Source organism: Babylonia areolata, chromosome 8, assembly GCF_041734735.1.
Source record: "Babylonia areolata isolate BAREFJ2019XMU chromosome 8, ASM4173473v1, whole genome shotgun sequence".
Lineage (NCBI taxonomy): Eukaryota > Metazoa > Mollusca > Gastropoda > Neogastropoda > Buccinidae > Babylonia > Babylonia areolata.
The window spans coordinates 18,615,247-18,642,746 of NC_134883.1; positions in this window are offsets into that span (position 1 = coordinate 18,615,247).

Sequence of the window (27,500 nt, forward strand, 5' to 3'; positions counted from 1 at the left end):
GCCGTACTGAGTGAATTAAAGTTCGCAATCCATAACCACGTCTTGTGGAAGAAATCATTGCTTTTATCTGTTGTTTTGTTTTCGTGTCCATGATTCCTTTGATGGGTTCTACGACAAAGAAATGAGCTCTGACTTCACACAGGCACTAAAACACCCCCAGTGATCCATTGCAAAGCGACGATGACGTCAGTGAATGTCGCCGTTGTTGGCGAGTCCCACAGGCAGGAAATGGCGACAATGACGTCACTTCTCAGGAGGACCCGGTTTGAGCTCACACACACACACATATACACACACCACACACAGCGCCACACCACACACACAGCGCCACACCACACACACACACACACACACACACACACAGACACACCATACCACAACCACACCACACACACACACATACACCACAGACACACACACACACACACACACACAAATACACACACACACCATACAACAACCACACACACACACACATACACACATACACCACACACACACACATACACCACACACACACACACACACACACACACACACACACCATACCACAACCACACACACACACATACACACACACCAAAGTGACCAGATCAAGTTACCTTCCTGCTGGTTTCACAGTGTTATCGTCACCGGTTCTGGCACGTACCACCTGTCCTATGGGGCGTCTGCACACTTTGTCAACATTTCATGTCATGGGCATTTTTCCCCGTGACCCAGTCAACAGTGTTACAGTCTGTTCACACTGTTACTGCATTATGTCATGCTTCGAAATGGCATGCAGCCTGTTGAAGTTATTTATTCAATTTTGTTTCATTTCTTTTTTTCTTTTTTTTTTTTTGAAAAAAAAGGAGAAAAAAAGCAAGGAACCCAATAATGAGTGTGACAATATCGATTTATCTATTAGGATACAGAATTGTGATTGAACAGAGTCAACCGATCATTTTACAGACTGATTTCTGCCAACTTGTTAAGATGTCAGATCAGTCCATCCTAATTATTTGTTTGCATATCAGTTCCTTTGTGTGGCCTGCTTATTGCCTTATTCATCACTTGTTTTATTTTCGGAGTGTATACATATGAAGATGGCCAGACTATTCAGATACTGGAATGCCGCAGTTAGCCAAGCCGACCATTGACTTTAACTCTTTCCAAACGGAACGTCAGTATCTCCAGGCACCGCCGAGCTATCTGTGGACGCGGTATCAATGGACTCAGTGAGTCATGGCAAAGAGCTGTGGTCTCAAACAGCTTTATCAGTACGTCAGCACATTGACGCATCCGAAAATGTGTTTTGCGTGGTGAGAGCCTGTAACATTTCCATGAACGCAGTTTCCAAGGCCTGGTCAGGGCCTATAACACCTACAAGAAGACATTGTTTAACAGGCATTGTAATTGTATACCTTGCAATTCAATAGTTATCACCACCAGCACCGCCACTGTCAATGTGTGTGTGTATATATATATATATATATATAGATAGATAGATAGATAGATAGACATAGATCTCTTCTTCTTCTTCTCTTGGTAGTCCGTTGGTAGCCAACGATGACAAGGTCTGTGTACTCAGCGATGGCAGCGCATGTGAATCCGTAGCCCAAAGCTGGAAGCACACAGGCGCCCACAGGTGTCACAGCGATGGTCTGAGTTTTGGACTGCGGAGGACGAGGCCCTGTGTGTTCTGTCTCTCGCACGGCGAGACACAGTCGTCTGTCCTCTTCAAATGCAGCTGTTGCTTTGGAGTTGAGAGACCTCCAGGATGATATGTCCGCAGCAGAGGCTTCGAGCTCACGTGGCTGGATGCCACACTATCTGAGGTTGTTCTTCACGGTGTCTTTGTACCTCAGTTTGGGCCTTCCCTGTCTGCGTGAGCCCTTTTTGAGCTCACCATGCATTAGTTGTCTGGGGATGCAGCTGTTGTCCATTCTGATGACATGACCAGTCCAGCGTAGCTGAGCCTTCAGCAATAATGACTCGATGCTTGTCAGGCTGGCTTTATCCAACACCTCTAAGTTTGTGATTTTGTCCTGTCAGTGAATGCCCAAGATCATGTGCAGCGATCTCATAGGGAACTGTTCTATTTGCTTGATCGATACAGGGTCCACGTTTCACATCCATACAGTAGTGAAGAAAGGACTACGGCCTTGTAGATCTTTATCGTTGTAGACAGTCTTATGCCTTTCTGCTGGAGAACCTTCACTTTCAATTTTCCAAGGGCCCAACTGGCTTTCTGGATCCTGGACGTGATCTCTTTATTCATTGATCCATCTGCAGAGATAGTGCTGCCCAGATATTTGGAGCTCTCCACACACTTCAGTTGGACTCCATCAATGGTAATGGCTGGCTGGGGCTTGGCTGTGTTTGAGGCGGCTTGGACCAGGACCACGGTTTTCCCAAGACTGATTGTCAGTCCGAACAGCTTGGATGCATCTGCAAAGTAGTCGACAATGACCTGCACCTGCAGGTGGTTCTCCTTGTGTGCCATGAGGGCAAAGTCATCCGCAAAGAGGGCTTCAAGGAAGAGTTTCTCCAAGGTCTTGGTTCGAGCGGCGAGACGACGAAGATGGAACACGGATAAGTCCGGGCGGTACTTGATGTATATACTCAAGTCCAGATCTTTCATAGCATGGAGTAGAACTTGCGTGAAGAACAAGTTGAACATCTCGGGGGCGAGGACACAGCCCTGTTTCACTCCGTATGAGATGTTGAAGGAGTTTGTGTAGTCACCATTGGAAAGAACTTGTCCAATCATGTTGTCGTGGAAAAGCCGTATTGAGGTGGTGAACTTGCGTGGGCAACCCAGCTTCGTCAGGATGGTCCACAAAGCTTCTGTGTTGACAGTGTCAAAAGCTTTGGTCAGGTCAACTAACACTGCATACAAGTCCATCTGGTGTTCGATGCATTTCTCCTGGACTTGTCTCACAGCAAACACCATGTCTATGGTACTGCGGCCAGGGTGGAAACCACACTTGGCTTCGGGAAGGTTGGTTTCAGAGATGTTCGTGATGAGCCTGTTGAGGAGGATGCGGGCAAGTATCTTTCCAGTGACAGAGAGAAGAGAAATTCCTCTGTAAGTGCCACAGTTTGATTTTGCTCCCTTGTTCTTGTAGAGTGTCACAATAGTGGCATCTCGGAGGTCTGCTGGCATGTCTTCTTCCTCCCAGATGGTCGAGAGGACGTCGTGGAACGCTTTAACTCTCTCCATACGAACGGCGAAAGAGATGACGTTAACAGCGTTTCATCCCAATTACCATCATCAAAATATTGTAAGCGGAAGGTTCTTATACTGAAGAGGTGAATGTTGACAAAGAATACCACAATTCTGACGACGGAAGCTAAAGGTTGGGTCATTCAGACACCCACTGGACATCCGAGGGGTCTGTGTAGAGGAGAAGAGAGGACTGGCCGTACTGAGTGAGTTAAGGGCTGTGGGTCCAAGTGCTTTGTACACTTCAGCAGGAATTCCATCTTTTCCTGGCGCTTTTCGGCCGTTCATCTGCTTTATGGCAGTCCTAACTTCATCCTCAGTGGGCCGCTGGGGGATCTGTTGAAGAGCTTCCTGGTCAACAGTAGATGGCCGGTTGAGCAGTTGGCTGAAGTGCTCTTCCCACCTTGCACTGACACCCTCCTTGTCCTTGATAGTGTCAGAGCCATCAGCAGAAAGCAGAGGGGCTGTTCCTCATCTTGAGGAGCCGTAGACAGCCTTGATGGCACTGAACAGCATCTTGGAGGTGTTGGTGTCTGCATGGAGCTGCACTTCATCGGCCTTCCTCTCCCACCATCGGATAGATAGATAGATAGATAGATAGACACACACACACACACACACAATATATATATATATATATATATGTACTTACAGGCATACTACATTAGCCAAAATGCTGAAATGAAGTCAGTGTGGCACACACACACACACACACACACACACACGCACGCATACACACGCACGCACGCACGCACACACACACACACACACACACACACAGATTGTTGTATTGTAGGTACCCATATTTAATTCCCCAGCAGGAGGCATGCAGTGCTGCTCCAAGCAGACATATACAGTAATTGGCTATATTTTGTTTGTTTGAATGTAAATCTCGGCCTTTAAAAACGAGGCAAATGGACACACATATCAAACAATAAGCAAATACGTTACGGTCACGTAACTTTTTCTCCCCTCCCCCCCCCTCTCTCTCTCTCTCTTTCTTTGACAGTGCCCTGAAGCCAGAAAAAAGCAACAGTTAGCAGTGCACTTTGTATGTTTGTTTGACTGCTCAGTCAATGGCCTCTTCCATCTTGTCTGAGCCACAACGACGAATGTCACAACAATCATGTATAAAACTTGTAACCGTATAGTGCAGTCAAATGTATAATATGGCCCGGAGTCGCTATTAACAGCCGGCACATTGGCTCAGTTTTAATGCCATCTCTGAAATACATAATCATCATAGACCTATTGGATGTCTCCAGTGTGTGTGTGATTCATCGTGTGTGTGTGTGTGTGTGTGTGTGTGTGTGTGTGCGCGCGCGCGCGAGCGCGCGCGTTTATACGCGCACCCTTCAGCGAGTGTTTACCACTTCAGTGGGCCCACATGAACGTGTATGCTCGGTCGGAATGCGTAATATTTCACACGATGATAATTCACAGACTGGTGGGCAGCGCACACAGTGAAGCTGAACGGTGCTGTGTGTGGCAATGCAGCTGTCCCGACTCGGCGGACCGTGTACAGACACAACGGGGACACGCGCAGGCACAGGTATTGATCGACCGTGATAATACTGAATTTAGCCGCCACGGAAAATCCGAGTTGGACGCTCACGCAGACAGCTCTGACGCTTCAGCGTACGAACCGTGGCTGATGTTATCAACTTCATCTCGGGGAAAAGTTCCACGTGCACGCTCATGAGTGCACATGCACCTGCGCTCACATGCTCACGCAGCCGGGACGAAGGATACGCATCAGTGCCTGCGTGCAAGCACGCGCACACACTGGGTACACACAAACACACGCTCACGCGCACACACACTTACGCAAACAAATACACGTGCGCATGCACGCATTTTCAGTCACCCCCACCCTCCACCCCCTCCCCTGCTCCGAATCCCAGATCCGCACTCGACACACGTATACACAAATGCTTGTACATTTCCACACGCACTCACATGCGCGCGCACGCACGCACACATACACGCACATATTCACACACACTCACACGCGCGCGCGCGCACATGCAAACCCGTAACGATACTTTAGCCTGGACCATGGAGCCCCCCCCCCCCCCCCCAATGAATGGGTCAGGCAATGGAGAACACTGTGTCAATACCCGTCTGTCAATGACTGATTGTGGTCCTCACGCACCAAAGAATAATTACAATTACAAGGCCAAGTAGTTATTAGCTTGCTGACCCCGTTTTGTGATAATTACAGTCAGGCTGATTAACAACATAACACTATGTCACGACTGACGAGATACATTTCACGCGCCGCGTCACTGGGCATGGTAATTACTAAATGGTTAAATGCTATGCTCATGCAGCTACGTATTAAGTAAGGTTAAGCATCACAGTGGTTAACTCTCTCTATACGAACGGCGAAAGAGACGACGTTGACAGCGTTTCACCCCAATTACCATCATCAAAATATTGCAAGCGGAAGGCTCTTATACTGAAGAGGTTAATGTTGACAAAGAATACGACAATTCTGACGACGGAAGCTAAAGGTTGGGTCATTCAGACACCCACTGGACATCCGAGGGGTCTGTGTAGAGGAGAAGAGAGGACTGGCCGTACTGAGTGAGTTAACATTATAATAATATACGTGAGTCAATACCAGTGACATCTATTATCCTCTGCTTTGTCCTCACCCACTCGATCCGCTCTCACGCTGTGTAAGACGAGGAAATCCCGGAATCAAGGTGCTTCAGTTGCCATTCTGGTACACGTGCACCGTCCAATCACGACTGCCTCACGCCTATATTTGCTGTGGGCGATGGGCTTTTGATGCCGCGGGCATTAACCGTATGACATCGCGCCCATACAGTGCACCAAAACTGATGTATTGGTCTCTATCTGTGTCTGTTTGTTTTTTTTCCTCCTTGTCTTCACGGACGTTTGATGTTTGCTGAATGTGTCACCTCACTCAGACGATGTGTCTAGACTGCTACTGTGGTCTGCCGGTTTACAGTGACTGTACCAAGTCTGAATGTCCTGCCAGCGGTATTTCTACGTCTGTGATGCAGTGCGTCAACCTTTCCAGTGCCAAGTCTTTTCTCTCTCTTTTTTTTTCTTTTCTTTTTTGCTTTGTGACAACTATTTGCCAAGGAATATTTTGGTCACGGAGGATAATAATCTTTAAAAATAATTATAACAGCAAACTACTAAAAGAAAATATGTATGACATACTTTTCTGAGTGAAAAATGAATACACTACTCAATTCTGATTATTTCACGGAATTTAATGATTTCGCGAAAGGAAAATTCCAACGAGGATGTGGACGGAAATTTTCATCATGTGGCACTTTTCTGCACATCATTAGGGGACGGACATTTTTTTTTTTGTACATGGGACTGGTGAGGTGGGAAAGTTTGGATTTGTATGCATGTAACCATACATAGTTTTGTCTATTTGTATGCATGTAACCATACACAGTTTTGTCTGTTATGTATGTTTATGATCTGGGTAGATTCTTTTAATTCTCTTATGAAAAATTGTCGAAATTGTCACCATCAGAGACATGTCTAAAGTTCATGTGCATGAGTGTAACTGCACAAGTGCGTAATTTTTCTTTACTTTGTGGCTTCTTTTTTTTTGGGGGGGTCATGTTCAACGCGACCGTTACACACAGTTTTCATACCTGATATGGCACTTGTGGTCGGCTGGGCTGTAAGCAAATATAAAGATAAAAGATAACGTTGGGCCAAGTTATCATTTCCTGCCTTTTTTTGCAGTCCATAATGGTCAGGTGAAATTAGTTACAGGTCCAACATTTCTTCCTATTTTTTATTCATTCATTCTTTATTTTACAGCGCACAAAACACAGTACTAATCGAAACAGACGCAACACGCCACATTAGATTAACGCATAAAAAACAATACGAAAAGAAGAAAGTCCTAGGACATACATAGAAAATCTAACATCACTTCTCATCCAATGCGCAAGGACTGCTATCGTGGTGTGTGTGCGTGCGTGCGTGCGTGCGTGCGTGTGTGTGTGTGTGTGTGTGTGTGTGTGTGTGTGTGTGTGTGTGTGTGTGTGTGTGTGTGTGTGTGTGTGTGTGTGTGTGTGTGTGTGTGTGCGTGTGTGTGTGTGTGCGGTTACCATGTCTGTATTGCCAGTGGACAGTGGATCTTAGATGTCACAGGCAGCGTAATTCATGTCACATTTCTTCAGCCAGTGCCCAGCCTCCACCATCTGTTGTAACACCTTGGTCTTAGTGGCGAGGTCTTAGGGCACTGGCAGCATGACAGAATTGACAGCCTGCTGGTCTGAGGGGTACCCTCAGGGTGACCTGTAGGGCCTTATGTAATATGGTGAGGTATAACAGGCCTAAGATAATATTTCTCTGCATCGTGCAAGTCTCCTTGTTGTTGTTGTTGTTGTTGTTGTTGTTGTTGTTGTTGTTGTTCTTCTTCTTCTTCTTCCTCCTCCTCCTCCCCCTTCCATCTTCTTCTTCTTTTCCTCCTCCTCCTCCCCCTCCGCCTTCTTCTTCTTCTTCTTCTCCTCCTCCGCCTTCTTCTTCTGTTCTCCTCCTCCTCCTCTTCTTCTCCTCCGCCTTCTTCTTCTTCTTCTCCTCCTCCGCTTTCTTCTTCTTCTTCTCCTTCTCCGCCTTCTTCTTCTCCTTCTCTTCACAGTGTCAGCCCAGCCTACCTGATGACTGACGTCATTCTCTCCAAGTCGTGTCTGGTGACATGGACCTTGGTGTGCAGCATGATGCAAGTGTCATTGTGCATACTATCCAGCTACACCCTTGAACATTCGAAAACCTCAAGTAAACAGGACATTGACACTGAGTGTAGACAAATGCGAGTATCATGGACGTATGATAGTCAGTCGTGTCGGACTTTGACCATCAGAACAGCAGAGGAAACTGCTGTACCAACTATCTGGGGTAGAATTTGATTATAGTGGAGAGTGTCTTGCCCAAGTTGCATCCCTACTCTCCTGGCCAACAGGGTTTTAGGACAGTCAGTGTTGGGATGGTTCCAAAAGGCCAGCTGGTCCCCAAGGCCGCAGCACTATGAGCCAGAGCAATTTTACCTCCACGTTTGAGTCATAGCCCTTCACAAAGAACTAAACTGTAAATCATTTCCCACTGCAATGGAGAAACCATTGATAGTACAGCTCACTTTGCTGTATTGCTGTCAAGTGTATATGCTTTAGTAACCTGACAATTGAGCATATAATTTTTCACTGTAGCTTGATGAAGCCTTTTGTACACGAAAGTGTGTCTTCACAAGTGACTGAGAACGTTGATGTTTTTGACTTTTTGCATTCATTATCAGTTGTTTCGCTTGTCAGTTTAACGACTTCTCTCTTACGAAGTCCTTTAAGTAATTTCCTGTAACTGTATTTAGAGGGTTTTTTTTTTGTTTTGTTTTGTTTTGTTTTGTTTGTCTTCCAAATTTCACCCACATTTTTACCCTCATTTGCCCAGTTTCCCCCAACCATCCATTCATCCACATTTCCCACCCCTTCTAACCGATAATACTCAGATGTATTCATAAATACTTTAACAAAATGTCTTCAATCACCGATATGTGTGACGGGACATTAAACAAAAATTCCTCCTCACTCTGCTGTTGGCCCAGCTGTATAAACTTACGTCAGGCATATAGACCTGGTCCGTTCCCACCACAACAACTGCTGGGTCAGACTTGTATAATAGATGATCTCCCAAGGCAGCAAAGTTGATCGATCTGTACTGCGTGTGCCACCGTCGTTATCACAACCTGTTCTGTGGACATCATACCATTGCTTGCTGTTCATATCATTGTTCCAATGCTGCAGTGTCACAGATATGTCAGCTATCAGCATTTGTGGGACTGCATGTTTTTTTTTTTCCCCTCTGACTGTTAGCCGTTACATCTTTCTGTCCGTCTGGTTTTCGTTGGAGGTTCTGGAAGACAGCGTTCTTGTATCTTGGTGAGATAGCTTGAAGAAAGTTATATAGGATATAAAGACAGTTTCTTACATGTCTGATACGCCACGAGATGAGCATTTGACGTGTGAAGGCGAAATAACAGCTCCTGCATGTGTATTTATGTATTATTGATCGGGAATAATATTGGTATCTAGCACCCTCCCCCCCCCTTCCCCATCTCCGTCCCTCCCCCTCACTGTGTGTGTGGGTGTGCGCATGCGCGCGCATGTATGTGTGTGTGCGGGCGTGCGTGTGTGTATGTGTGTGTGTGTACAGATGTGTGTGCGTGGGTGTATATGTGTGTGCGCGTGCGTGCGTGTGTGTGTTCCCCTCTCTCGTTTGTGTGCCCGTGGGTGGAGAGAACAAAACGAGCAGAGGACAATCTGACTTCATCGCCCTTTGGAAACATTTGTGCAAGGGACTGGTCTTCATTAGTGGGCCATGAAAAGGACAGATCAGGGACACACACACACACACACACACACACACACACGAGAGAGAGAGAGAGAGAGAGAGAGAGAGAGAGAGAGTGGAGAGACAGAGAGAAAGTGAGAGACACACACACAGACAGACAGACCCTGAGAGACAGAAACGGCGAGTGACATGACACACACTGCACAGGGTCACCTTTTCAGTGACACTATCGATCGTGGCATGACATCATGCATACTGAAGCGTTGACCTCATCAACAACAAGACCAACGCAATCACCCATCGTCAAAACTGACGCCACGACCACGATGACGATGACGATGACGATGACGGTCAGTCGATGATTCACCTGTCACACGTTCATCCGCAGCGAGCACGACAACCGACAAGCGTTCCGGCTATGCGTCATGCGGTGCTGGCACTGCCGTTGCCAACCAGCCAGCCAGCCAACCAGCCAACCAGCCAGCCAGCTACTGATGTCTGGCATCAGTTATTGCACCCATGAGAGAGGTCCCGAGCAGAGGTCGGCCGACCAGTCGTCTATGTCAAGCTTCTTGGGAAGTTGACATCCTACGGGACACTGCAAGTGCACGTGCGTCAACCCTGTTGGTTGACTGCGCATGCTCGAAAACGTGTTTTTTTCCGGTCTGGCTGGTTTGTGGGTTAGTTGTTGAGTGTGCTTTCGGTGTCTGTTTTTTTTTTTTCCCCCTCCACATCTTTAAAAATGTATGGATGCTGTACGGAAGCGTTGATAGCAATGGCTTGCTTTGTGTGCCTTTGTCTGAGCATACTTACGTTGTTTTACTTGATTGTTGTTTAATAAGACAGAAGACACGAATGGATGACAATATCTTGCTACTGTTTCTCTATACACTAACAGTGCACACGTTATTCCTTTGGCAATTTCATTGATCACAGAAAGTAAAACTTGAAAGCAGCATTAAATGACGCATTCCTTGCGTGCGCCAGGCATTGACGAAGGGAATTAAGATGATGAATAAAGTACCCACAATGAATTGATGATATTGATGAATGATGATCGCTATAAATGGATTTCGTGTCCTGTCAGATTTAGCTCCTGCGGTCATGTTTTCCGAAGCTCGTGGTGGAGGGTGGTGACAAATTACTTCTGATAAAAACGGGGAGATGAGCTCTCTCGCAAAGGGACTCGTGTACAAACAAGTTCAGCTGACTTCTGCTACGGAGCAGGGACGCGTGGGGCCGATTTGCAGAGCTCTCCTACGCTGAGTGCCGACGACAGGCGTCCAGCAAACGAAAGTGTCGTCACCGCCTGGCACTGTCCACCCGTCCTGGGTTGGGGCCACATCGATCTGGTGTCCGTGGAACCCACTTCCCGTGCCACGAGCCATGAATCACATCCTGTCTCCACACCCTTATCAGCAGCTGCTCCCGTGTTCGATAGGAAGCATTCTAATCGGCAGTTTGTCGACAGACTGCTATCGAGAGGGAAGTTGATGTGTGTGTGTGTGTGTGTGTGTGTGTGTGAGAGAGAGAGAGAGAGTCATTTATTGTGGTCAGGCCCAGTAAGCCCATTTACAAAAGAACATGGTGGGAAAGGGGTTGTACACGCGAAAAAGTAAGAGAGAGAGAGAGAGAGGGGGGGGGGAGGGGGGAGAGGAGAGAAAGAGTGACAGAGACAGAGACAGAGAGTAGGGGAGACAGAGAGAGAGAGAGACAGAGAGGGATGGAGAGAGAGAGAGAGAGAGAGAGAGAGATTTTATGGTCACTGACACATGGCAATGACGGTTGTCGTTGCAGAGAGACAGACAGACAGAAAAAGAGAGGGAGAGAGAGAGAGGGAGGGAGAGAGAGAGAGAGAGGGAGGGAGGGAGGGAAAGAGAGAGAGACAGCCAGACAGAGAGAAAAAGAGAGGGAGAGAGAGAGGGGGGGAGAGAGATACTTTATGGTCACCGACACATGGCAATGAGGGATATCATTGCAGAGAGAGAGAGAGAGAGACAGACAGACAGACAGAGACAGAGAGAGACAGACAGACAGACAGACAGAGACAGAGACAGAGACACAGAGAGAGAGAGATTTCATGGTCACCGACACGTGGCAATGAGGGATGTCTCTGACCGAGGAGACTGGAGGACAGGGAGGGAATTTTAGGTGACTATTGATCTGTTCTGTTTGAGTCACACACTGATTGTCGGGTAGACTGTTCACCTTTGACTTTTTACAGTTTTCGTGTTAGAGTTTAGGTCTTTGGAGTTAAACAAAAAATTGTTGTTGTTGTTGTTTGTTAAGTCCAGACAGTGTTTTGGGGATCGAAACGTGGCCGATGTGATGAATGATGCTGATCGGAGTTTGCTTCACACCTCGCGTTCAGGTTCAGGGGTACTTTCCGTCTGTCAGATATGAAGGTGTTTATTAGATCTCTCTCTCTGTCTCTGTCGCTTTCTCTGTCTCTCTCTGTCTGTTTGTCTGTCTCTCTCTGTTTCTGTTTATCATCTCATCATGTCTCCCTCGCACCTCCCCCCCCCCCCACACACCTCTCTTTCTCATTAGGCAAGACTATAACTGTCCTTGAAACCATCATCATCATCGTCATCATCATCATTCTCTCTCTGTCTTTGTCTCTCTCTCTAGCTGTCTCTGCATCTGTTTCTGTTTTCTTTCTGTCTGTCTCTCTTTCTCTCTATTTCTGTCGGTTTGACTGCCTGTCTCTCTGTCACTATCTCTGTCTGTCTGTCATTATGTCTGTCCCTCGCTCTAAAGGCAAGGCTATAATCGTTTTTCGAAACATCAACAGCAACTCAAAACAGTCTTTCCATGTTTCAGGAAGCGATCAAAAAACGATGGTTGTCATGGTGAACTCACGGTGCATCTCTCTGTGTGTACTCGATCGAATGAAGTGATGATTTTGTTTTATTTCATCGTGAACGGACTTCAGTCCTATTGCACTGACAGTGTTCAGTTAAGTTTGCAACAGTGCCAGCCATTTACATGATTCAGCGTGACCAGTCTCAGTATAACCAACTTTATTTCTGACGATCTGAGAAGGAGCATTACTATACGATGCTTCAACAACTTGGAAAAATAAAGTTCAAAACACGTCCTCGTCTGTTCCGTTTGTTTTTGTTTATTGCATTTAAAAAAAAAATATTCACAAACAATTATGCTTTTACCCATTCCAGAAAGCTGCATCTGCTTCTGACATGTAAAGAGTTTGTTATGCCGTTGATCTCCCCACCCCCACACCCCCTCCAGCCATTCACTCATAGGTATTATGATTACAGACCTACTGCACGCAGTCCTGCAAGTGGCTGGAACCACGAGGATTGAATCAAACCATGTCAGAAGCCAGCAGGGCTGCTGTCCTTTCCTGATAAAAATCTATAGTTTCACCGGAGTGCACTGTGTGACGCTTGTCCACTTCACCATGACAACCGTCGCTTCCTGAAATGGAAAGCTGTTTTTTTAATCGACGGGTGCGAGGGTGGGTCGGTTATAGCGTTGCGTTTTCAGCCTGAGGGGTTTGTGCTCGATTCCATTTCCGACAGTAGGTTTGTTATACCTATAGTGTGTACTTGGATATCAGAATGACTTACGACTGCTATTGTCTACCCCTTTGTTCACGTGGATCTCATAGCCTGTAAAAGCTGAATATTCTTTTTTTTTTTTTCATTTTGTATGCACAGATGTACAAGCACAGAAATGCTGCTTATAGTCTATCAAGCAAAATACTTGAAAAAAAAAAAACAACAGAAAGAAGCACAAAGAAAGAGTCCACTATCTTTTCCAAATTACAAGAGGGAAAACGCCCAGTAAAGGGGCAAAAGGCCCAGTGAAGGGACACAACGCCCAGTGAAGGGGACACAACGCCCAGTGAAGGGGACACAACGCCCAGTGAAGGGGCTCAACGCCCAGTGAAGGGGACTCAACGCCCAGTGATGGGACACAACGTCCAGTGATGGGAACACAACGCCCAGTGATGGGGACACAACGCCCAGTGAAGGGACACAACGTCCAGTGATGGGAACACAACGCCCAGTGATGGGAACACAACGCCCAGTGAAGGGGACACAACGCCCAGTGAAGGGGACACAACGCCCAGTGAAGGGGACACAACGCCCAGTGAAGGGACACAACGTCCAGTGATGGGAACACAACGCCCAGTGATGGGAACACAACGCCCAGTAAAGGGGACACAACGCCCAGTGAAGGGGACACAACGCCCAGTGAAGGGACAAAAGGCCCAGTGAAGGGAACACAACGCCCAGTGAAGGGGACACAACGCCCAGTGAAGGGGACACAACGCCCAGTAAAGGGGACACAACGCCCAGTGAAGGGACAAAAGGCCCAGTGAAGGGACACAACGCCCAGTGAAGGGGACACAACGCCCAGTGAAGGGGACACAACGCCCAGTGAAGGGACAAAAGGCCCAGTGAAGGGGACACAACGCCCAGTGAAGGGGACACAACGCCCAGTGAAGGGACACAACGCCCAGTGAAGGGACAAAAGGCCCAGTGAAGGGGACACAACGCCCAGTGAAGGGACACAACGCCCAGTGAAGGGACACAACGCCCAGTGAAGGGACAAAAGGCCCAGTGAAGGGGACACAACGCCCAGTGAAGGGACAAAAGGCCCAGTGAAGGGACACAACGCCCAGTGAAGGGGACACAACGCCCAGTGAAGGGACACAACGCCCAGTAAAGGGGACACAACGCCCAGTGAAGGGACAAAAGGCCCAGTGAAGGGACAAAAGGCCCAGTGAAGGGGCACAACGCCCAGTAAAGGGGACACAACGCCCAGTGAAGGGGACACAACGCCCAGTGAAGGGACAAAAGGCCCAGTGAAGGGGGCACAACGCCCAGTGAAGGGGACACAACGCCCAGTGAAGGGGACACAACGCCCAGTGAAGGGGCACAACGCCCAGTGAAGGGACAAAAGGCCCAGTGAAGGGACAAAAGGCCCAGTGAAGGGGACACAACGCCCAGTGAAGGGGACACAACGCCCAGTGAAGGGGCACAACGCCCAGTGAAGGGGACACAACGCCCAGTGAAGGGGACACAACGCCCAGTGAAGGGGGCACAACGCCCAGTGAAGGGGCAAAAGGCCCAGTGAAGGGACTCAACGCCCAGTGAAGGGACACAACGCCCAGTGAAGGGGACACAACGCCCAGTGAAGGGACACAACGCCCAGTGAAGGGACACAACGCCCAGTGAAGGGACAAAAGGCCCAGTGAAGGGGACACAACGCCCAGTGAAGGGACACAACGCCCAGTGAAGGGACACAACGCCCAGTGAAGGGGCACTGACGTGTTGAGGTGTGCTTTCTCGATTGTCAAGCGGAAACGGTAAATGTGTCATTGGTTCGCTGTGTACTATGATTTGCGGTAGTTTGGGGGTTGACCCTGACTGGGTTTCTTGCCCAGACATACCGTACCTGTAGGGCTAAAAGGGGGAGTTTTAACATTGTTCGATTTCTATTTTCCGAGAATAATCTGTTGATCTGTAGGCCTAAATGCCAGAACCCGATCCCTGTGTCGGCTATTATCTCGCAGAATGGGCCTGTTCGATTCCCACGCAGTTTCGTAATCGCTGTCATTAAGAGTTTGGTGGATTATGCAGATATATACAGTATGCACCGACTGTGACAAAACATCATCGACAAACTCACGCTGGTTGCGCGAAAAAGTGACTAAAACAAGCAGAAGAAGAGAAAGAAAAAGGAGAAGGGAGAAGAAGAAGAAGAAGAAGAAGACAAAGAGAGCTACCGGAGCTAATATGTGAAATGCTTTTTATTTGAAAACATATATTTATTACTCCAGTTTAATCAAGTAATGTTTAATGTTGTCTCAGCGCGGGCACGTGTGTATGTGTGTGTGTACTGATTGTCTGGTTGTGTTTTGCCGCACATGGTACAATTTATCTTTGTGAGATGATTAAGTTATTCGTATCTTAAACATAACCAGTGTGCCAATATAGTATGTTATGCTCACAATCATAATTATTCAAAATAATGTTGTTGTTTTTTTTGTTTTTTTTATACACATTTTGAAATACTGCCTGCAATGTGTGGAATGAATGTACCAAACAGTGTATGTGATATTTTTACATCTGTGTCTTCGTTATAATCTTAATAACTGTTGTTGTTTTTTTGTGTTTTTTTTTACAGTGATGGTCTCCATGTTGTATACTTGTCGTGATGATGCACCTGACCAAATGTCTCTAATTAGAGATAATAAAGTTATTCTTATGTTATCTTATTTTATTTTATTTTATTGTCTCCTCTGCAGAGTCCCCAATCTCTCTCTCTCTCTCTCTCTCTCTCTCTCTCTCTCTCTCCCTATTTCAGTTCTCTCTCTCGGTCTCTCTCTGTCTATCTATATATCTGTATATATATATATATTTCTCTGTCTGTCTCTGTCTATCTATAAATATCTCTCTCTCTCTCTCTCTCTCTCTCTATCTATCTATCTATCTATCTATATATATATATATATATATATATATATATATATATAATTGTGTGAGTGAGTGTGTGTATGTGATCTTTTTGATGTTCTGAGTCACAGTTTGCGACTGGGCAGGATGACAGACAGCCACAGAATCCAAGGGTGAACAATACAGTAGTTTAACTCGCTGAAGTTTGATTCTTAATTGATGAACGATAAGTAAGTCTGTCTGTCTGTCTCTGTCTCTGTTTCTCTGCACACACACACACACACACACACACACACACACACACACACACACACACACACACACACACACACTCTCTGTCTCTTTCTCTTCACGTGGCTCTCTATCTCTGTCTCTGTGCAGCGTGTAAATTGGTGATCAGAACAATGTCCACTAACATTACCATCACCATAGCAACGGAAGCCTTGTTGCTTCTGCAAATACTAGAACTGCCACTGTCATCACCATCAACTTCATCGCATCATCATTATCCGATTCACAGTCTTGCTAGTAGTCCCACTTCTTGCTCAACCACACACACACACACACACACACACACACACACACACACACACACACACACACACACACACACAACAGACACACACGCGCACGCACGTACACACATGCGCGCGCGCACACACACACACAGACAGACACACACACACACACACACACCAACAGACACACACACACACTCGCGCGCGCGCGCACGCACATACACACATGCGCGCGCGCACACACACACACACACACATGCACACACACATACACACACACACGTGCACACACACACACACGCACGCACGCACGCACACACACACACACACACACACACACACAGAAGACCCCACCTCATTGCTTTTACTTCCCCAGTTGGCCTTCGTCTAATTTATCTCACCATCCACCCCTCTTTCCACCTTCCACCCCCCCCTACCCCCTTCCCCCCCCCCCCCCCCCCCATGAGGTCAGCTCAAGAAACAGACAGCATCAACCCCAAAAGGTCAGGCTTTTCGCCGGCGTAGTCATGGCAACACTATCTGAGGATTATGGTAGGCGTGAGTGTCATGCAGGGGCTGGTTCCTGCAGCCAACATCGCTGAGTAGCTGGAAGCACTCACCCACAAGGAGTCCTTGAGAAGATGCTAAACACTGGGAAGCAGAGATGGTCATTATACAACGGGTCGGTGGTCATGTGGCGGTGAGACGTACGGCCTGTGATTGCTCACTTTTGCGCGTGTGGGTTTGTAAGTTAGCTGTTCTCGGGCTAACATAAGTTGGAGTATGATACGATTTCTTGTCTCTGTCTCTGTCGATCAGTTTTTCTCTCTGTGTCTTTGTCTCTCTGCCTCTGTCTCTGTCTCTCTCTCTCTCTCTCTGTCTCTCTCTGTCCCTGTTTCTTTTGTATCTTTGTTTCTCTCCACCCACCCCCTCTCTCCGTCTCCCCTCCTTTACGTGCTCTGTTTCCCCCCTCTCTCTGTCTGTCTCTCTGTCTGTCTCTCTCTGTTATCATGCTCGATCACCTTTCACACATAGTTCACCCAGGCTTGTCAGTCAGAACGCGCACACACTAACATCTCCATCCCATCACACACACACACACGCCCACTCACACTGCACGTTCGCAAAGACGCTCATTTACCCGTCCCTCACGCACGCGCCATGCATTTATCCTAACAACAGTACTCAGTTCTCATCAACACCTTCAGCATTGTGGATCAATGCCCTCCGTGAAAAGACCACACCTGCAGCTTTTCCACACACACACACCTGTTCCTTTCCACACACACACACCTGTTCCTTTCCACACACACACTTACAGCTTTTCCACACACACACACCTGTTCCTTTCCACACACACACACCTGCAGCTTTTCCACACACACACCTGCAGCTTTTCCACACACACACCTACAGCTTTTCCACACACACACCTCAGCTTTTCCACACACACCTACAGCTTTTCCACACACACACCTGCAGCTTTTTCACACACACACACACCTACAGCTTTTCCATACACACCTGCAGCTTTTCCACACACACACCTACAGCTTTTCCACACACACCTACAGCTTTTCCACACACACACCTGCAGCTTTTCCACAAACACACCTGCAGCTTTTCCACACACACACACCTGTTCCTTTCCACACACACCTGCAGCTTTTCCACACACACACCTGTTCCTTTCCACACACACACCTGCAGCTTTTCCACACACACACCTGCAGCTTTTCCACACACACACCTGTTCCTTTCCACACACACACTTACAGCTTTTCCACACACACACCTGCAGCTTTTCCACACACACACCTGCAGCTTTTCCACACACACCTGCAGCTTTTCCACACACACCTGCAGCTTTTCCACACACACCTGCAGCTTTTCCACACACACACACACACCTACAGCTTTTCCACACACACACACACACCTGCAGCTTTTCCACACACACACACACACACCTGCAGCTTTTCCACACACACACACACACCTACAGCTTTTCCACACACACACACCTGCAGCTTTTCCACACACACACCTACAGCTTTTCCACACACACACACACCTACAACTTTTCCACACACACACCTACAACTTTTCCACACACACACCTGCAGCTTTTCCACACACACATGCAGCTTTTCCACACACACACACCTGCAGCTTTTCCACACACACACCTACAGCTTTTCCATACACACATGCAGCTTTTCCACACACACACATGCAGCTTTTCCACACACACACCTGCAGCTTTTCCACACACACACCTACAGCTTTTCCACACACACACCTACAGCTTTTCCACACACACACATCTACAGCTTTTCCACACACACCTACAGCTTTTCCACACACACCTACAGCTTTTCCACACACACCTGCAGCTTTTCCACACACACACCTACAGCTTTTCCACACACACCTACAGCTTTTCCACACACACACCTACAGCTTTTCCACACACACACACCTACAGCTTTTCCACACACACCTGCAGCTTTTCCACACACACACCTGCAGCTTTTCCACACACACACCTACAACTTTTCCACACACACATGCAGCTTTTCCACACACACACCTACAGCTTTTCCACACACACACCTACAGCTTTTCCACACACACCTACAGCTTTTCCACACACACAGCTACAGCTTTTCCACACACACACCTGCAGCTTTTCCACACACACACCTACAGCTTTTCCACACACACACCTACAACTTTTCCACACACACACCTACAGCTTTTCCACACACACAGCTACAGCTTTTCCACACACACACCTACAGCTTTTCCACACACACATGCAGCTTTTCCACACACACACCTGCAGCTTTTCCACACACACACCTACAACTTTTCCACACACACATGCAGCTTTTCCACACACACACCTACAGCTTTTCCACACACACACCTACAGCTTTTCCACACACACACCTACAGCTTTTCCACACACACATGCAGCTTTTCCACACACACACACCTACAGCTTTTCCACACACACACCTGCAGCTTTTCCACACACACACCTGCAGCTTTTCCACACACACATGCAGCTTTTCCACACACACACCTGCAGCTTTTCCACACACACACCTACAGCTTTTCCACACACACATGCAGTTTTTCCACACACACACATGCAGCTTTTCCACACACACACCTGCAGCTTTTCCACACACACACCTGCAGCTTTTCCACACACACACCTGCAGCTTTTCCACACACACCTACAGCTTTTCCACACACACAGCTACAGCTTTTCCACACACACACATACCTACAGCTTTTCCACACACACACATACCTACAGCTTTTCCACACACACACACACCTACAGCTTTTCCACACACACACCTACAGCTTTTCCACACACACACACACCTACAGCTTTTCCACACACACACACCTACAGCTTTTCCACACACACACCTACAGCTTTTCCACACACACACCTACAACTTTTCCACACACACATTCAGCTTTTCCACACACACACACCTACAGCTTTTCCACACACACATGCAGCTTTTCCACACACACACACCTACAGCTTTTCCACACACACACACCTACAGCTTTTCCACACACACATGCAGCTTTTCCACACACACACCTACAGCTTTTCCACACACACACACACCTACAACTTTTCCACACACACACCTACAGCTTTTCCACACACACACCTACAGCTTTTCCACACACACACACACCTACAGCTTTTCCACACACACACCTACAGCTTTTCCACACACACACCTACAGCTTTTCCACACACACACCTGCTGTAGCGCTCGTTGATGATGCACCGGACTAATCACCCCCATCAGCAGCAGAAGTAGCAGAAGTAGGATAAAGGGATGGGGGAAGGAAGGAAGGAAGGAAGGAAGGAAGGAAAGAAGGAAGGAAAATAGAAATCTGCATTTTGATAGCCATCAGGTAGCAACCAGCAGAGAGAAAGAAAGAAGAGAGAGTGGGGAAAAAACAGAAAGAAAGAAAGAAAGAAAAAAGAAAAGAAAGAAAGAAAGAAAGAAAAAGAAAGAAAGAAAAAAAAGAAGAAAGAAAGTCCACTTAAGAAGTGAGAGGAAGTGATACGCAGCAACTGCTTGTATTAACATCATCATCATCAACATCCTCCTCCTCCTCCTCCTCCTCCTTATCATCACCACCATCATCATCACCATCCTCCTCGCCTTCGTCGTCCTCCTCCTCCTCCTCCTCACCATCCTCCTCCTCCTCCTCTTCATCACCATCATTATCATCATCTTCTACAGCAGCAGCGTTATCAGACAGAAAGAAAAAGAAGAAAGAATTCGAAATAAAGAAAAAAAATTTAAACGGGAAAAAATATGTTCTTCAACACTGTCAGGGATATGACAAAAGCATTGTCAGCCGTTCTGACGTCAGTACTGTCAGAGGAAACAAAGAACAAGAGGAATGTACATTGTCAGCCGTTCTGACGTCAGTACTGTCAGAGGAAACAAAGAACAAGTGGAATGTACATTGTCAGCCGTTCTGACGTCAGTACTGTCAGAGGAAACAAAGAACAAGAGGAATGTACATTGTCAGCCGTTCTGACGTCAGTACTGTCAGAGGAAACAAAGAACAAGTGGAATGTACATTGTCAGCCGTTCTGACGTCAGTACTGACAGAGGAAACAAAGAACAAGAGGAATGTACATTGTCAGCCGTTCTGACGTCAGTACTGACAGAGGAAGCAAAGAACAAGAGGAATGTACATTGTCAGCCGTTCTGACGTCAGTACTGACAGAGGAAACAAAGAACAAGAGGAATGTACATTGTCAGCCGTTCTGACGTCAGTACTGTCAGAGGAAACAAAGAACAAGTGGAATGTACATTGTCAGAAGGAAGGAGCAAAGGAAAAAAGAACAGAAATTGGCATTTTAACAATGAGACTCGGACACACACAGCAAACAGTTTCATTCAAACCGGAAAGACAGGGAGAGAGAGAGACAGACAGACAGAGACAGAGACACACAGACAGAGACAGAATGACACCCTATTCCTCACCCAAAGACCCCAAAGAAAAAAATCATTTTGACAACAACAGACAGCCATAGGCAGCAAACCATTGTCAATGACTTCGTTGTGTCCCAGAAACCCTAGCGAGACGCTGGAGACCACGCGCCTGACCCTGCACGCGCCAGGAATGACCACAGTGAGTCACCTTGACCGCTCGGGAATCGATGGCGGTGACCAGTCAGAAACTTGGCCAAGCGAGCCGGAATGATCACTGATGGGTTCGTAAGACTGGCTCCCTCCCTCGTCCACTGACCCCTTCAGGACACGGGGTCAAGTCTCTGACATTGACAGGCCCCACGTCAATTTGCTTGAAGGGTTTCACCACTTGTGAGTGGCTGTGGCAATTCTGGTTGTGAAAATCTTAAGACGTCCACCCCGCTGAAATCGTTTTCAACGTGAATATTATTTCTCTTTAGATATCACATATTGGTTGTAAAGTCTTAACACTTCCACCGTATTGAAACTATTTTCAACATGATTATCATTTCTCATCAGATATCGTAAGTTGTTGTTTTTTGGGTTGTTTTTTTTTTTCAAGCAGTAACAATTTCACGGGCATATTCCAGTATTTGTTAACGAGCGATGTAGGCGATGATTATAATGTTTAGATATCATGAGCTGTTTCATAAAAGAACTCTTTGTGTTAGCTGTTATTCATATATACCTATATCACGACTTCGCTACTACACGTGTCATTTAAACAATTTTTAGGAATAATACGAAGGAAAATTAGACCGACAGAGAGACCTACAGATGGACAGACAGTCGCAAAGACAAGACTCGTTACAAACGTTACACCAGACACGGAATTTAGACAAAATGTCGCTTTTGGCTGGAAGACTAAGACAGATACAAGTACTGCCTGAATCGATATTGTGTTTCCTGTTCTGCACGATTGGTTGATTGATGTGGATACTTACATAGCGCCTATCCTCGGTCGGAGACCAAGGTCTAAGCGCTTTACAAAACGGGGTTATTTGCGCAACAGGCTGCCTACCTGGGTACAGCCGACTGACGGCTGCCACTGCCAGTGGGCACTTTATCATTCGTTTCCTGTGTCATTCAATCAGATTTCAGGCACGCACATATACACACTCAGACCGACATGTAACATTTTACGTGTATGACCGTTTTGTTTATTAACCCCGCCATGTAGGCAGCCATACTCCCTTTTCGGGGGGCTGGGGGAGCGGGGAGGGGGTGCAGGGGGGCTGCCCGCTGGGTATGTTCTTGTTTCCATAACCCAACGAACGCTGACATGGATTTCTAGATCTTTAATGTGCGTATTTGATCTTCTGCATACGCATGCACACGAGGGGGATTCAGGCACTAGCAGGTCTGCACATGTGTTGACCTGTGAGATCGGAAAAATCTCCACCCTTTACCCACGATGTGTAAACAGTGAAGCAACTAAAACCCACTTCACACCTCAGGGCCACACTCTCTGCTTCCATGGATACGGAGAGAGCTGTGGGTGTTGGGTTATAATGAACTATCCGCCACTGGGGATGAGGCTTGATGAGGGGGGGGGAGGGAGGGGGGGAATGGGGTGGGTGGGGAGACTAGGGGGAAAGAGAGAGAGAGAGAACAAATGAACATGTTTTATTGAGAGTAAACTGGATAAGCTGAAAGCTTCTTTACACCATGCCCTCACTCACACACAGACACACACACACGCACAAGAGAGAGAGAGAGAGAGAGAGAGAGAGAGAGAATGTAATACACTCGCGCGAACATACACGCATTCACCCCGCACCCTGCCACCCCAACACACACACAAAGAGAGACACACAGACTGACAGAGACAGTCAGGGACAGAGAAAGAAGGCGTTACTGAGTGAGAGTCATGCGGGCTCAAGGACAAACGTACACGGAGAGATCGCTGTAACTCTCATTATCAGTTTGAGATCATCTGGCATTGGGGACGTGGCAACGACTAAAAGAGAGAGAGAGACAGAGAGAGAAACAAAATACCGAATGTCTGATGATATGTGACATTTGCGACCCCGAAAAAAGAAACCCCCCAAAACCGTTCAGGCACTGAGACACGCAAGAACAAAACAACTTATCCAGTCTCGTTTGACACCTGTAAACGCCGAATTAATATTCCTGGATAAAGCAGTCAATGAATAACTGTCTTATATCATCTATTAACATTTTATAATAGGGGAAAAAGAAACGTAAGCGGATGAAAATACATTTTTGCAACTGGACTGAAAGAAAATGATGATGGAGTCTCCCGTCGGTCCGACGGATGAGTAGGTAGGCAGGCTTATCTGTCGGTGTGTGTCCTATTATGGGAGAAGAGGCCGATTCTGGATGCGCAGCACTTCCAACAGGTGTTGCAAGGGAAAACGTCTCCAGAAGTTGAGCCCTGCTTCCTTCGCTCACGCTTCTCCTTAATGGTCAGCGTTCTCTTGTTTTCAAACGTCTTTATACTACTAGAACACAGCATCCTCCAGCGAGAGCGGTCAAGGGCATCAGTTTCCCAGGAAGCGATGTCTATGTCACAGGCTTTGAGGTTTGTCTTCAAGGTGTCCTTGAAGCGCTTGCAGGGTCTTCCAAGTTCACGGTGGCCTTCCTTCAGCTGGCCATACAAAAGCATATTCGGGATCCTGCTGTCTGTCATGCGGACAGCGTGTCCTGTCCAGCGTAGCTGACACTGGATCAGCAGGCTTTCGATGCTGGGCAGGCCGCTCCTCTTAAGGACCTGGAGGTTGGAGACCCTATCTTGCCACTTTATGCCGAGGATCTTTCGTAGGCATCTCTGGTGAAACTGCTCAAGTTGTTGAATGTGACGGCGAGGCACTGGCGTTCTGTGACCTAGCTGGTTGGTACATGGACTCGGTCTTGCTGAGGCTGATGGTGAGTCCAAAGCACCTGCAGGAGGTTGAGAACCTGTCCATAATGAACTGCATGTCCTCATGGGTGTGTGCAGCAAGCGCGCAGTCATCAGCGAAGAGGAACTCTCTCAACAGTGCCTCAAACACCCTGGAATTGGCATGGAGTCACCGCAAGTTGAAAAGTTTGCCATCTGTGCGAAACTGAATGCAGATGGCCCGGTCACAGTCTTGGAAGGCGTCAATCAGCATGGCAGATAAGAGAATGGAGAACAGTGTGGGTGCCAGGACGCAGCCCTCCATTTACCACAGGGAACGGATCCGACATGTCAGTATTTTCCTGTACTCTCGCCTACATGCCATCGTGGAAAGACGCAATCAGCTGGATTAGGCTGTCTGGGCAGCCGAACTTTAGGAGGATCTTCCACAGTCCATGGCGGTTCACCGTGTCGAAGGCCTTAGTCAGGTCTACAAAGACTATGTGGAGCTCCTTGTTCTGCTCACGGCACTTCTCTTGCATCTGGCGTACGGCAAACACCATATCACATGTTCCCCTGCCTGAGCGGAAGCCGCGCTGTGCTTCAGGGATGACTATGTTGTGAAAGAAATGATCCCAACCTATTTGTCGCCCCTAAGCATCAAGTAGTGTCCACGGAGAGCGAACAACAAAGTGTCTAATGTCAGCCATCATTTGCAACAGGAGGGAAACAGAATGAAACACCTCAGATCAAAACCATCTCACCAAAGCTCATTTTCCACCCAAAGCGTCAAATTATGCCCAGAGAGAGAGAGAGAGAGAGAGAGAGAGAGAGAGAGAGGATGTCTGATGCCATGTCATCTATCATTTGCGGAAGGATCATTTCTCAAGGCCTGACTAAGCGCGTTGGGTTACGCTGCTGGTCAGGCATCTGCTTGGCAGATGTGGTGTAGCGTATATGGATTTGTCCGAACGCATTGACGCCTCCTTGAGCTACTGAAACTGAAAACTGAAACTACCATTTGCGACCAAGAGAAAATGTAAAGAGATTAAGACAGATAAACCTGAAAAACTATCACAATATTAGAACATGCCCATGAATTGAAAACTACGATTGAAAGACTGATGTCATTCACCACTCGCAACTGGGAGAGGGGAAAGCCGTGGATGGAATAACACTCGTTTATCGAAACAAAGCTAGTCCCCATGACTGCAAAGAGTTAAATATCGCCGACTGACAGATATGGCAGCGGACGACAGAGTATCTGATGTCATGTGCCTTTTGTCACAGGGAAAAAGCAATCGGGTTGTTTTCGCGTGTTTTAAGTCAAAAGAAAACCGACTCACTCGGGCTTATTTATCACCTCCAAACGTCACACTCTGCCAGCGGAACAGAGCTGTCAGTGTCAGAACGCCGAAGGTGATCTCCCATGGTTACCAGAACTGGTCAGAGCTTTGCGGCATTGCCTGTTTTTGAAGCATCACAACCAGTGTTTGAAAGGACACCCCCGGTGGTGACCATGATTTTGCTTCACAGTCACAGCCAGCTGATCGTGTCAGATGGAATGAGCTTCGTCACCTCGTGCCTTTCTTCGGGATCCGATGGAGATGGCTTGTAACAACAACCCCCCCTTCAACATCCACCCTCCTCCACCCCCTGGCTGCCCTCCACCCCCACCCCCACCCCTGCCTTTGTGCCCTCCCCACCCCCGTGCCTGCCTTGCAGTCCACTGACCCGAAAACTTTGAACCGAGTGTTCAAGGCTACACCTCCTTCCCTGTCCTATGGCATGACAGTACATCTCTCATGCTCCTCATTCGGCTTTACACTACACCACACTACACTATACTACACTACACTGCACGACACTACACTACACTATACTCTCTGCTTCCCACTGACACGATCCCAGCACTAACATTCCACACGGAGCAAAGTTATTGACCTGTCGCCATGAAGTCACTCGTTCCAGTCTCTTTCACGTTTTCAAGGAGGCCTCACTGTGTTAGGAAAAATCCATATCCGCTACACCACATCTGCTGAGCAGATGCCTGACCAGCAGTGTGAGCCAACGCGCTTTGTCAGGCTTTGAAGAAAAAAAGATGATAAAAGGCAAGCAAAATGAAATATAGTGCAGGGAAAGAAAGAAAAAATTGCAAAGGACAGAAATAAAAACATGAAAGAAAGTGAGAAATGTTCAGTGAACCCCTAAAATGAACACCCACACACGCGCACACACCGACCCAAGCATGAAAAAGTTCTCACAGACACACAGAAACACAGACACATAGAGACACACACACACACGCGAACACATGCACACGCACATACACACACAGGGGCAAGACATTGGACGTCACCCAAAGGACGTGACACTGCACGACGTTTGCATCACTTCACCAATGTTGGCAACATGTCATGATTCCCAGAACCACACAACTCTCAGCTGCACAAACTGGCCAAGAAGAGAACCATCACTGCATGGACTGACTGACTGGCGTCATCTCCCACTTTCCGACTGGGATGACCGAACACAAAGGAATCAGAACACTTAAGGGCAGCGAACTAAACCAGTTTACTCGCACCACTTTGTCACTTCAAAGCGCCAGGCTCTGCACAAAATGACAGAGGGCAGTATCAGTGTCAAAATGGCCGAGGTTCTCCGCCAGTAGTTGTGACCATGTTTTTACCAGGCCATCATGTCAGCGCTCAGTAGCGGCGTCTGTTTTTGAAGCATCACAAGCAGTGTCTGATGGGATCCCGTGCTGACCACCATCATTGCTTGATAGTTGCTGCTCAGTGGCCTGTCAGGTCAGACTGGGTGAGAGTCAGCCTTCAGTCCCTCTCTGCTGTCCTTCAGGGTGGTGGTTATATTCATGATGACCTTTTAACAGTATCCGTTCCCCCTCCATCTCACCCCCTTCCCTTCCCGGAATTCGCCAACCCGAAGACCTTGACCTGAAGTTAAAGGTCACTTCCCCTCTCTCCCACATCGCTCCTCAAGCAGTGGTATCACTCTTCGCTTTTTCTAACCACTCCCTTCAGCTGTTCTCTGCACTCTGCTTCCCAGTCCACTTCCAGCTGTCAGCGTCAGGAGGTCTGCATGGACAAT